This window comes from Rhincodon typus, chromosome 35 (genome assembly GCF_021869965.1).
Source record: "Rhincodon typus isolate 14 chromosome 35, sRhiTyp1.1, whole genome shotgun sequence".
NCBI lineage: Eukaryota > Metazoa > Chordata > Chondrichthyes > Orectolobiformes > Rhincodontidae > Rhincodon > Rhincodon typus.
The window spans coordinates 18,811,805-18,824,470 of NC_063366.1; the positions used below are offsets into that span (position 1 = coordinate 18,811,805).

General features: G+C 40.0%; 1 non-coding gene across 1 annotated transcript; it reads right to left on the reverse strand.

The window, feature by feature from the left end:
• Nucleotides 1-12,176: 12,176 nt before the first annotated feature.
• Nucleotides 12,177-12,247, reverse strand: trnag-ccc. The gene has a single exon. It is a non-coding gene; the product is annotated as a tRNA-Gly (tRNA).
• Nucleotides 12,248-12,666: the final 419 nt, after the last annotated feature.

Consider the following 12,666-nt stretch of genomic DNA (forward strand, 5'->3'; position numbering starts at 1 on the left):
GAGGTCTTTGACAGGTCTCACACGGCAGGCTAGTCTCGAAGGTTAGGCCGCATGGGATCCCAGGAGAGCTAGCTAATTGGATTAAAAAATAGCGAGGATGATGATTAAAGGTTGTTTCTCGGGCTGGAGGCCTTTGAGTGTTGATGTGCCACATGGGTCGGTGCTGGAGCCTTTGATATTTGTTATTTATATAAATGATCTGGATGTGAATGTACAAGGCATGATTATTAAGTTCAAAAACAAAGTTGCTGGAAAAGCTCAGCAGTCCTGGCAGCATTTGTGAAGGAGAAAACAGAATGAACGTTTCAGGTCCGGTGACCCTTCCTCAGAACTTTGTTTTTGCTCCTGATTTACAGTATCCGCAGTTTTTTGGTTTTTTTGATTATTAAGTTTGTGGAGGATACAAAATTAGGAGGTATTGCTGATAGCGAGGAATATTACCAAGAATTACCAAAGGACCTTGATCAGATGGGGAAGTGGGCTGAGGTTTAGCAAATGCAATTAAATAAAGATAAGTGTGAGGTGTTCCATTTTGGAAAGTCAAACCAACGTTGGACTTATAAAGTAAATGGTGAAGTCCTGATGAGTGTTGTGGAACAGAGGTACCTAGGAGTACAAGCACATACTAAATAAAAACCGAAGAACTACTGATGCTGTAAATCAGGAGCAAAATCTAAGTTGCTGGAAAAGCTCAGTAGGCCTGGCAGCATCTGTGAAGGGAAAAAAAAGAGTTAACGTTTCAGGTCCGGTGACTCTTCCTCAGAACGGTACCTAGTTCGTTGAAAGTGGCGTCACTGGCAGACATGATGGTGAAGAAGGCATTTAGCATGCTGGCCTTCATCGGCCAGAGTATACAATATAGGAGTTGGGACGTTATATTACAGTTGTATAAGTCGTTGGTGAGGCTGCACTTGGAGTATTGTGTACAGTTTTGGTTACCCTGTTATAGGAAAGACATAGTTAAAGCAGAATCTGCGCAAACAAGATTTGTGAAGATATTGCCAGGACTAGTAGGACTTTATTCCTTGGAACATAGGAGAATGAGGTGTGACCTTATTGAGGTGTATAAAATCATGACAGACATAGATAGGATGATGCATATAGTCTTTCTCCCAGGGATGGGAAATTGAAAACCAGGCGGCATAGATTTAAGATGAGAGAGGATAGATTTAAGAAGGACCTGAGGGTTAACTTCTTCACGCAGAGATTGGTGTGTATATGGAATGAACTGCTGGAGAAAGTGGTTGAGGCAGGAACATTTAAAAAACATTTGGATAAGTACATGGTTGGCAAGTGTTTAGAGGGATATGGACCAAATGCAGGCAATTTGAATTAGCTGAGTGGGCACCATGGTCTGCATGGACCAGTTTGGACCGAAGGGCCTGTTCCATGCTTTATTACTCGATGACTCTATGACTACTTTTTCACACAGAAGGTTGTCCATATATGTGGAATGAAGTGCCAGAGGAAGTGATAGATGGAAATATCGTTACAACATTTAAAAGACATTTGGACAGGTACATGAATGGAACAGGTTTAGAGGGATATGGGCCAAATGCAGGCAATGGAATTACTTTAATTTGGGAAACCTGGTCAGCATGGATGAGTTGGACCAAAGGATCTATTTCTGTGCTGTATGACTACGGCTATGATATATAGAAATGGATTTACTTCAAAAAGTATAGCATGTAAATCAAGCTTAATACTAACTGTTGCAATATTGCCTCACTTCTCATATTTTTTTTGTGTGGCGAACATTTCATGAAGCTACTCATTTAATATGTTTAAAGCTTTTCTAAATGCGTAGTTCACAGACCTGAATGTAATCCAGCAAAAAGTGAATTATGTGACTATCGCCGAGGACTGACTTTGGTGAACATTTAATTCCCTACATGGAGTGATAGCAACTTAATTTCTTCGTGAATGCTAGGAGAAATTTGGCTGGAATTTCTATTATGGTCTCGATAGACTTATATTCCTGTATCTGTTGAGGATATGCATTGGAGAAATTGTGAAATTGTGGATGCAAATTAAACACCAACTGAGATACTATAAATAATACAGTTCAAGAATCAAATCATATCATTGCTACAGACATGCCAGTTTTTTGCATTGTGTTTATAAAATGATCAAGTAACCATTTATGTATTTTCTAGTGAACGGAAGGGACTGATATTTGAGAAATCACGTTCAAGAAAGATAATACAAATTAGATGCCACTCGAAGTATTTTTACACCTTGCTCGTCAATACAACACGGACTGGAATATTTTTACAACTTTGCATATGACACACCTCTTATCCCTAAATATTAAGCTGATAAAAGTAAAATGTTCTTTTGTTTAATCATTTCAGGGAGAATAGACATATCAAGTTGTCCAAGACTCAAGACTGCTTTAACATCTATACTTCGGACACCAATAATCTTGCTGGTTTTTGTACTCATTAACATACTAGTTTACAAACTGGAATACAAATGAAATGGTATGTATCATTGCAAATGCAATGCTACACTTAAATTCCAAATCGTGGTACAACGGTTTATTGCATAGGTGCAATATAGGTCAGGTACAATATCAAAAACTCCATTGTGTCACTTATAATGGCTTCTAGTAATTTTCCCAGGACTGGTGTAAGACTGGCTAACTTGAAGTGTGTGCCTTTTTCCCTGTATGCTTTGTGTTAAACAGGACAGAAAATTTACAAACCTCTATGTTCTTCTAAATTTATTTTGGATGCCACTAAAAGTTATAAGCACAGAAATGATGCCTCGATTGTGCTACCTCTGGAAATTAGAAACATACTGATTTGAAAAACTGCAATCAGCAAATAATGACACCATCAATTGAAAAGAACCTTTTTAGCTGGCATGCGGAAGTATAAGGAATTATTAAGGCATATTGTTGGACTTATAAAGCAGATAATGAAGTAGATATACCGGTAACATTATGAAAAGGATGGGGCTGTTGCTAAGAAATTTTTGTCATTCCTAATTGCCCCCACAACAATTTGCTTACTAGGACATTTAGGAAAGCAGTTAAGTTTTTATGGCAACTGATGCTCGCTTCGTGGTTGCTGATGCTAGGAATAACGTTGCAGTTTCGATTCCTTAATTACATTTAATCGTCTCCAGATGCTGTGGTGGGATTTGAACCTGCGTCCCTTAAGCATTAGTCTGAGTAGCTGTACTACTGCTCTAGTAACAAAACAACGACACTAGGACTCTAATTCTTTGCGAATTGCACCATTCGACTTTATTATATTTTATCCCTACGATTTTCTCATAGGACGAAGTAGTCAAGCGCTCTGAAGTTGGTAGAAGCTTATAGAAAATTTCAATAGGAACCAGAGGTAGGGAGAGATTGAAACAAGAAGATTGCAACGTTATATTTAAGGTAATGTTCATACCAGGGCTGCATATTTATTACACAGACACTGTATTTGCACATTTCATGAAGCTCATCTTGCCATCTCTCCTCCACTCAGCAAAATTAACGCAGCCTTTGTGTGATAAAATAACTTAAAACAATGAAACTTTACTGATCCGAGCGCCTTCTTTTGTTTTATTTCTGACGCTCCAGCTTTGATAAACGTTTTTGTACCGATGTGCAATGCATTTAGATGAATGCAAAAAATCGAACAGATTATTGTTCCCCCTAGTGTAGCTTCTGAGCGATAGTAACCCACCGAATGTTGATAGCAGGGATTCAGCAGTGGTAATGCCGTTGCATGTGAAGCAGCGATAGTTAGATTCTCTCTTGTTGGTGACAGTCATTGCTTTGCTCTTTTATGACCGAACGGCAATTTTTGTTTGGCTATTTTTTAGCCTGGATATTTTCCAGGTCTCCTTGCATTTGCACTGGACTACTTCAGTATCTGAGGAATCATGAATAGTGCTGAACAATGTGCAATCATCAATGAAGATCCCCACTTCTGACTTTATGATGGAGGCAAGGCAATTGTTGAAGCAGCTGGAGGTGGCTGGGTGGGGGACGCTACAGTGAGGAGTTTAGGGATCCTTTTGTGCAATAGTAGTTACCCTACCTCAAAGGCAGGAGACCTCAGTTCAAATCTCATATGTTCCAGAGATGTGTAGTGACACACATCAATAGGTTGACCAAATAAAATAGAATGTGAACTTGTGGTTCTTGTGTACAGTGGCAGTGTCCCTACCACTAAGCCAGAAAGCTCAGATTCATTGTCCCACTTGCTCCAGACATGTTCAATAATACGTCCGGAAAATTGGTTAGAAAGTACCTACGCATTTATCACTGTATCCAAAAAATTGCCAGCAGCGCCACCTGGCAAAATCACATGCTGTATCCACAAACACAGCAGTACATTGCTAAGGCGTCATCGGCAAGAGCACGCAATTCATTGATCTGCATAAAAAAAGGCAAGGGCTGCAACATCACAGAAATATAGCAGAGTTGAAGAAGATGTCTCGACCAATGGTATTCGCACTCGTTTCTGAACTAACGTTTCTTTTATTGTTTTTCTCCTGCTTTCTGTCCTTAACCTTGCACTTTGTTTCTTTTCAAATCTCTGCAGTCCTCTCCAGTCGTGAATGGAGGTGCACAATTGAACAACTCACTGGGGGAAGTGCCTCCAAATTAACCCCCGCCCTCAATGATGGAAAAGTCCAACACACCAGTGCAATACATACTTCTGAAGTAATTACAAAAATCTTTAGCTGGATGTGCTGAGTATATGATCCAACTTGACCTCCTCCAGTGGTCCCCCGGATCACAGAAGCCAGTCTTCAGCTGACACGATTCACTCCACGTGATATCAACATAAGTTTGGAGCCACTGGACACTGCAAACTCTGTGGATCCTGACGACATTCCACAATAGTACAGAAGACTTGTGCTCCAGAACTTGCCACTCCCCTGGCCAAGCAGTTCCAGCACAGGTATAACACTGATGTTATGGACCAGACCAGAAATCCTCAAAATATTTTAAGAACGTTCCCTAGACCCTAAGATAACACAGTGTGGAACTGGACGAACACAACAGGCCAGGCAACATCGGAGGAGCAGGAAAGTTGAAATTTCTGAAGAATGGTCCCGACCCGAAACGTCAACTTTCCTGCTCGTCTGATGTTGCCTGGCCTGCTGTGTTCTTCCAGCTCCGCACTGTGTTATCTCTGACTCCAGCATCTGCAGTTATTCCTATCTCTCGACCCTTACTTTTTCTTATTTTAGAGATAGATGTGATGTGGGTGTTGCAGGTGTGATGTAACTGGTCAAACCACTTGGCTTTAAGCAAAACACAATTTAATTAAACACTACAGTAAAAACACGAACAAAGAAAATGGAATTTAGAGTAACTTAACTGTCGGAAAACTTAACTGAATATTGGTACAGTAATTTGACTAATTAACTGTTCCATTTAGTAACATTCCATAAACACACCCCTCTACAAAAAGGTAAATTCAAACACAGATTTTTACAGGCAAGAGAGAACAATATCCAGAAAGATTTCAAAAAAAAAAAATCTGTTAGGAATCATTTACTGAAGCTGTCAACTCTTCTGGACTCAAATATCTTGTGACTGCTACATCTAAAAAAAAACTAGGAGAAACCTGAAATGCGAGAACTGGTCACTTCCCTTCTATTGTTGAACTGTTAAACTCCTTAGACTCTTCTGCACCTCTGCCGTTACAAACTTCTTTTAAAAATCCAAGGACAAAACAACTTTGTTTAAAAAGTGACAGCATCGTCAAATTGACTCTACTCGACAATGTGGAAAATTGCCCAGGTTTGTCCTTTACACAAAAAAGCAGGACAAATCTAATTGAGTCAATTACTGTCCCATTCCCTCCTCTCGATCATCAGTAAAGGGATGGAAAATGTCATTAACAATATTATCAAGCAGCACCTGCTTGGCAATAACCTTCTCACTGACGCCATGTTTGTATGCCACTTGTGCCACACAGTTCCCGACCTCATTATAGCCTTGGTTCAACCATGGAGCAAAGAGTTGAATTCCAGATGTCAAGAGAGAGTGACAATCCTTGATATTAAGGCCGCATTTGACGATTGTTCAAAGACCCCTAGCAAAACTGGAATTAATGGGATTCAGGGGGTAAACTCTCCTCTCGTGGTTGTGGTTGTTGGAGGTCAATCATCTCAACTCAAGGACATCTGTGCTGGAGTTCCTCCAGTTAGTGTTCTAGGCTCAGTCATCTTCAAGTACTTCAACAATGACCTTCCCTCTATCATAAGGTCAGAAGTGAGAATGTTCACCAATGTTTGCACCTTTCGTGACTCAAGTAGGCCACATCCAAATGTAACAAGATCTGGACAATATCAAAACATGGGCTGACAAATGACAAGTAACGTTCACACAACACAATTGCCAGTCAATTACCATCTCCAATAAGAGACAGTCTAATCGCCGCTCCTACGCATTCAATGGCATTAACATCACTGATTCCTCCACTATCAACATTTCAGGACAAAACATTCACTAACACAGCATTCAGTTTTGAAGCATATTCACTAACATCCATTCCCTCACCCACTGACACTGAGTACAGAAGAGTCTATGGAGTTTAACAGTTCAACAATAGAAGGGAAGTGGCCAGTTCTTCAATTTCACGTTTTTTTTAGTTTTGTTTTAGCTGTAGCAGTCACAAGATGCACTATAGAAAGTCACGCAAGATCCTGAATCAACAGCTTCCTTACTATAAGCACTTCCATCTAGAAGCACAAAGGCAGCAGCTACATGGGAGCGCCACCATATCGATGTTCCCTTCCAAGGTACACGCTATCCTGACTTGGAAATATATCATTGTTCCTTCCCTGTTGCTATTGAAATCCTGTTGAAATCCTGGAATTGCCTACTTAATGGCAGTATGGTTCACCATCACATTCTCAAGGGCAAATAGGGACGGGCAATAAATGCTGGGAAGCCAGCGACATCTAGGTCCTACGATTGAATGAAAAAAAAAACAACAGTCTCAGAGTCTTTTAAAGGATTCAAAAGAACGTACCTCCACACTCAGGCAGTGCCTTCCGGTACTTGACAACTGGCTTGGTGAACACATTTTCTTTCATATTGCTTTAGTTTGTTTTGCCAATGATTGTATTTTGTTATTTATTCTTCCGTCGGATTTGAACATCACTGGGAAGGCTAGCATTTATTGCCAATTTCTAACTGCCCCTGAACTGAGAGACTTAACGGTCCATTTCGAGGGCAGTTATGCATTAGTTACATTGCTATATGTGTGAAGTAATATGTAGACAGAGAACGTGAGAATCATAGATGTTCCCCAATGGACATTAATGAAGCAGATGGGTTTTTACCAAAATTTCTGATATTTTATGGCCACATCCTTGAGTCTATAACCTACTGCAGATATATTACTCGCACACAATTTCCAATAGCTGTCAGTATTAGGACTTGAAATTGTGTCCCCCGGTTATTCTAAAAGTATCACTGTAGACGCTAGAGATCCATCACATAAACACAGAGTTTCACAACAACCATTCGCAACATACACAGCAGCGAATCACCAGGGCACTTTAACTAGAATGGCAAGGGCAGGGGATACATACCAACACCAAAAACTGCCATTTCTGTACAAGCCAGACACGTTAACATCTTGACTTGGAACCATGTCGCCATGCTCACCGTTGGCATGTCAAAACCCTGCATTTCTTTTCTTGTAGGAAGATGTTGGCATAAAATTCGTGTCACTGGGCCAGTTAACCAGATGTCCAAGCTGACACTCAAATCCCATCAAGAACGCTGTTGAACTGTATTTTTTTAAAGATAGACTTGAAGCTAATCACAGGCTCACTTACCATGAATATATTGTCTTTGCCGTGGTAAAGAAACAACAGGAAGGAAACTATCATCTTTACTCTGTCTAGCCGACTTGAGGTTTCAGACTCAAAATGTCGTTGCATTTATCCAGCAGTGCCCCATAGCTCAAGTGTAAATCGCGAGGGGCAGCATATTATGGCCTTGTCAGAGAGGGTCAGGATGCATGAAAGAATTTTAAAAAACAGTATTTGAGAAACGACTACAGACGACTCCTTGCTAATCTGGTTTTCATGTCAGCTAATATTGCTCCGAATTAAACAATAATTAACATAGTGAGACGGTGGCTGTAGAATACAATTAAGCATTTAATTGCCAGGAAAGTAATAAACGGTTTGCATGCATTCAGACGTCACTGGTGAAATACAGGGATTCTGTTTGATCCTGGGTTAGTGTCTTGTTTCTAGAATGGTATTGTCACGTGTTTGACATTTTAAACTGTGAAACATACATAAACCTCACCAAAAAAACAACCAGAAGTGTTACTTTTGCCAACTGGGTAAGTTTAGTATTAAAGCTTAGCATTAAATTCATGACCTAACTAAAACCTCCCTTCAACATTTCTCATGCATGCATTTGACCTTCTGCTTTTGGAATACATTAGGGGCGAATTCAACCTTCTTTCCGCGGCTTCTATTTAACATTTTTTTCTATCACTGTGAGTCCGATGAGTAGACCTCTGAGCAAATTGTTTCTATTTATCGAGTCACTGGCAGAACGCGCCTAATAGCCGCTAGAATGTGGTTTTCCGTCCATTTACGACGATTAATTTGGAACTTTGTTGAAACGCAACATTGGTGCGCACGAAAATCACACAACCTGTTTGTTAAGGCACGAGGGATTCATTTGCATTGAAAATTTTCCTCTGCTTTTTAAGTTCCAAAATAATCAGTAGGATGGGATTTTATTGAGAGTGACCTTCATCTTGGACATCCTGTGGTTGAGATATTTCCCTCTGCAAAGTGCAATGACAGAAGCTCTGTACGCCCACAAAGATAGACCACAAATTGTTCCGTATGCGCCTATTTATTAAGACTGCTTGTCTGGAGACTGCACATTTACACGCTGCATATCTTTACCATGGGCGAATGGACGATGTGGATAATCCAGCGAATTGCCTTTACGCAGCTGATTCCCTTTGCACTCTGCAATGGTGAGTTAAATGTATTCTGTAGAGCTCGTAATATCCATCATAACGAATAGTTCCTGAACTGTCTTTCGGAACGTTTTTACAATTTGAGAATTATTGCAATCGTCTATGTTAACGATGGGATATTTGTTAAATTAAGCAAAACTTCAAATTTTTACCGTTCCATGGGAGTCGCTTGCCTCGGCACATCCTGTAAACAGTTACAAAACTCCGAGGAAGTCACCAATTCCAAGACAAAATTGTTCTACTGTTTAGTTTGACAACTAAATCCTACGCTTTGAGCGGTGGTTGTAATGTCTTTTTTTTTCATGGAGCAGCTCGCTGGTTCAAAAGATGGGAAAACAGCTCCAACAGTCAATTAAATTGTGAAAAAATAGCAGACACAATGAAAAAGGCTAATAACTGCATTACAGCAATTCAGCGAATGTTCATTCGACTATTTTTGGGTGCGTAAGTTTGTGTGATGAAGAAAATAAATTATCTTGGTCTTAATCTTGGTCTTGATCTTGTCACGGAATTCGAGAAAATTTAAAACATGAAAAGAGCAGTGGAGCACTTAAACAGGACAGTACCATGTTGGTTGAGTGTGTAGTTATGTGGGAGTTGAAGTTTATTGCAGAGAACTGTGAGGTGATACACTTTAGTACAAGGAACATGGAGTAACATAAATTGAAACATTCCAAAGTGTGTCAGAGCAGAGAACCAGGATGCAAATGCATATAAGTCATTAAAATTGGAAGGACATGAAGACAGAGAACTGTTAATAAAGCATGCTGTATGTTAGGTTTCATAGAGTACAAATGTATGGAGTTTATGATGAACATATTCAGAACAATGGTTGGAGATCAGTTGCGGTACAATTCTGAGCGTCACGTATTGAAGAAATGTGAATGTATAGGAAAATGTGCAGAAGAGGTTTAGGCTAATAGGATAGGAAACTTCACTTTTTGGAAAGACTTGCGGTGTTGATCTTATTTTCCTTGGAGGCAAAAAGTTTAAGAGCAGATTTCATAGAAGTTCCAAAAACATATAGGAGATTGAAAGGCGACCTTGTAGAAGTTTATAAAATAATGAGGGGTATAGATAGGTTAATGGTCGCTGCTTTCCCCCCCCCCCCCCTAGAATGGGGGATATAAAAGTTGGGGACACATTTTTAAGGTGAGAGAGAGGTTTAGAAAAGACATGGAGGCAATTTTTTATGCAGGGAGGGTTGTTTACATGCGGAATGAACTTACTGAGGCAGTGGTGTATGTGGGTGCAATTATAGTGTTTAAAAGACATTTGGATAAGTACACGAATAGGAAACGTTTGAAAGAATACGGGCTAGCATCAAGCAGGTGGGATTTGTTTAGTTTGGGATTCTGTTCGGCATGGACTAGTTGGACCAAAAAGTCTGTTTCCGTGCCATTTGACTCAATGACTCTGTGAGGTGTCTGGATAAAGTTGATAGCAAGGTATTGTTCCTGTGTGGAAATGGATTGAGACCGAGAGGGCACAGGTTTAAATTATTTGATGATACATGCAAATGCGAGGAGAGAAAAACTATTGTTCACACGCCAAGTAGTTGAGGCAGATTCAGTTGAGCATTCAAGAGGGCACCGGATGTTTGTTCAAGTAGAAAATTGTGCACAGAAAGAGACTGAATTTAAGTTCAAATGCTCAAAGAACCAGTACAGATATGATAAGGTGAATGGTACCTTTTGGCATGCTAACAATTCTGAGATTCCGCGAAGGCTTGGCAAGTTAGCGGTACACACATTGCAGTTTGAAATAATGCCATATGATCTTATTTAAACATATGCAGTTCTAATGGATGCTGAGGATATGTTTTCCTTTCTAGGACCAGCGCTCGCATTAAAAAGAAACATAAGGGGTCAAATGTTCAAAAATGGCACTGAGGAGAACGTTATTCTCTCAAAAAGTTGTTAATCTGTGGGTTTTTCTGACGCAGCGAGCAGTGGTGACATTGAATCATTTCCAGCCTGAGTTAGTTCTGGATGAAATGAGAGTAAAATGGCATCGTGGAAATTAGGATAGTGGGATCGAGTGCATAATTGGATCCGCCATGATCTTATGAAATGTTAGAGTTGATGTAGGAAGTGTTAAATTTTTCTGGTCGTAATGCACATCTTCAAATGGAATAAAATGCAAGGATATCCACACCAATCACCTTGAAAATGGAAAACAGACGACCCATTTTTTCTTAGTAAATCAGTGTAACTTAGTGTTAAACCGCTGCACTTACATACTATAGGTTTATAATTGACCAATGTTCATCAAAAAAACTTTACGAAATAGAGATGGCAGGCTTGTCGTTCTTCATTTTCCATATTTTAGAAATGTAAGTGTTTAATATGAATGATAAAATCGGAGGAATTAAAAATCATACATGTCGTGTTATATTACAGTTCTCTCATTTTATAACTGCAGTAACAATCCAGGCAGCGTTCGGAAACGGGAAAATGTGCTGTAAAATATCTACAGAAAATGAATGCGAAAAGATAGGAAGTGGGCGTATCAACAATAAAGATGTCGAATGTAAGTAGCAATTCAAGAAACCATTTTTTAGTATGCATGATTAAATTTGAAGCTTCTTTTCCCCATGAAAGGGAAATGCAAGAAAATTCTGTTCTGACTCTAGAAGTCAGTGAACTCTCATGAAACGCGAGGCTAACATTGTCTTGAAGACACGGAAGATCTGTTGAAGTCCAACTTGTTTATTAGCAACTGACAGAAAAGAAGGGAGTTGAGTAATCGCAGAAGTGTTAGTGATGACGAGTGCAAGAGTAGAAACAGCTTTTGATGTTGCCACAGTTGCAGAGACGACTTTCCATTGAGTTGCTCCCAAACACCTCTCCTAGTTTGCCGCAGTAATACACCTGCCCACCGTGTTTTGACCTTTGGCATTCCCCTTTCTGATACTGATTCTTTCTAAGGAATTCCTGATACTGCCACTGATTCTGTTTCGCACATCACAGTTAAGAAGATCTGAGGTTGAAATCACTGCCCGATCTTCCAGAAAATCAGGAATTGCTGGCCGAACGCAGTTTGTCTGGCTGCACCTGTGGAAAGAGAGCAGAGTTAACTTTTCGAGTACGCTGAATCTGCTTTGCAGAGTTTCACCAGCGATTTCTGTTTCCCCTTCCGATCTCCAGAATCCGTAGTTCTTCGTTTTATTTTTCTACAAAAATCGCGTGCGCTGCCCGGGAATCGAACCCGGGTCGCAAGAATGGGAATCTTGCATGATACCACTACACCAGCAGCGCGTATGCGGGTAAATCTCAATTCACTTAACTTCAAGCGCTGTTTCTCAGCGCGCTTTCGGATTTGGCGTGTATTTGTTTTCGCTCTTCTCCATGTTACCTTAAATTTCAGTACCCGATCCACAACTCCCTTACTTATTTTGCCCGTTGATCTTGTTATTGGTTCTGGATGGCGCCTGGAGGGAGCGTCAAGATTTTACTGATGCAATGCATTTCTGGCAGGAAAACAAATATGTCTCACTGACCTGTGAACTTTTGTTTTAAACAGAAACTGCGTGATTTAATCGATCAGTTGTTTTCAATATGAATTGCAACCTCTGCGGTCATACTATTAATTGCAGGTGTCATAGTGGAAAAAAAGACGGACATCACACCAATTTTGCTGGGCGCTCTGGCGTTGATAGGTCTGCTAATTATATTCT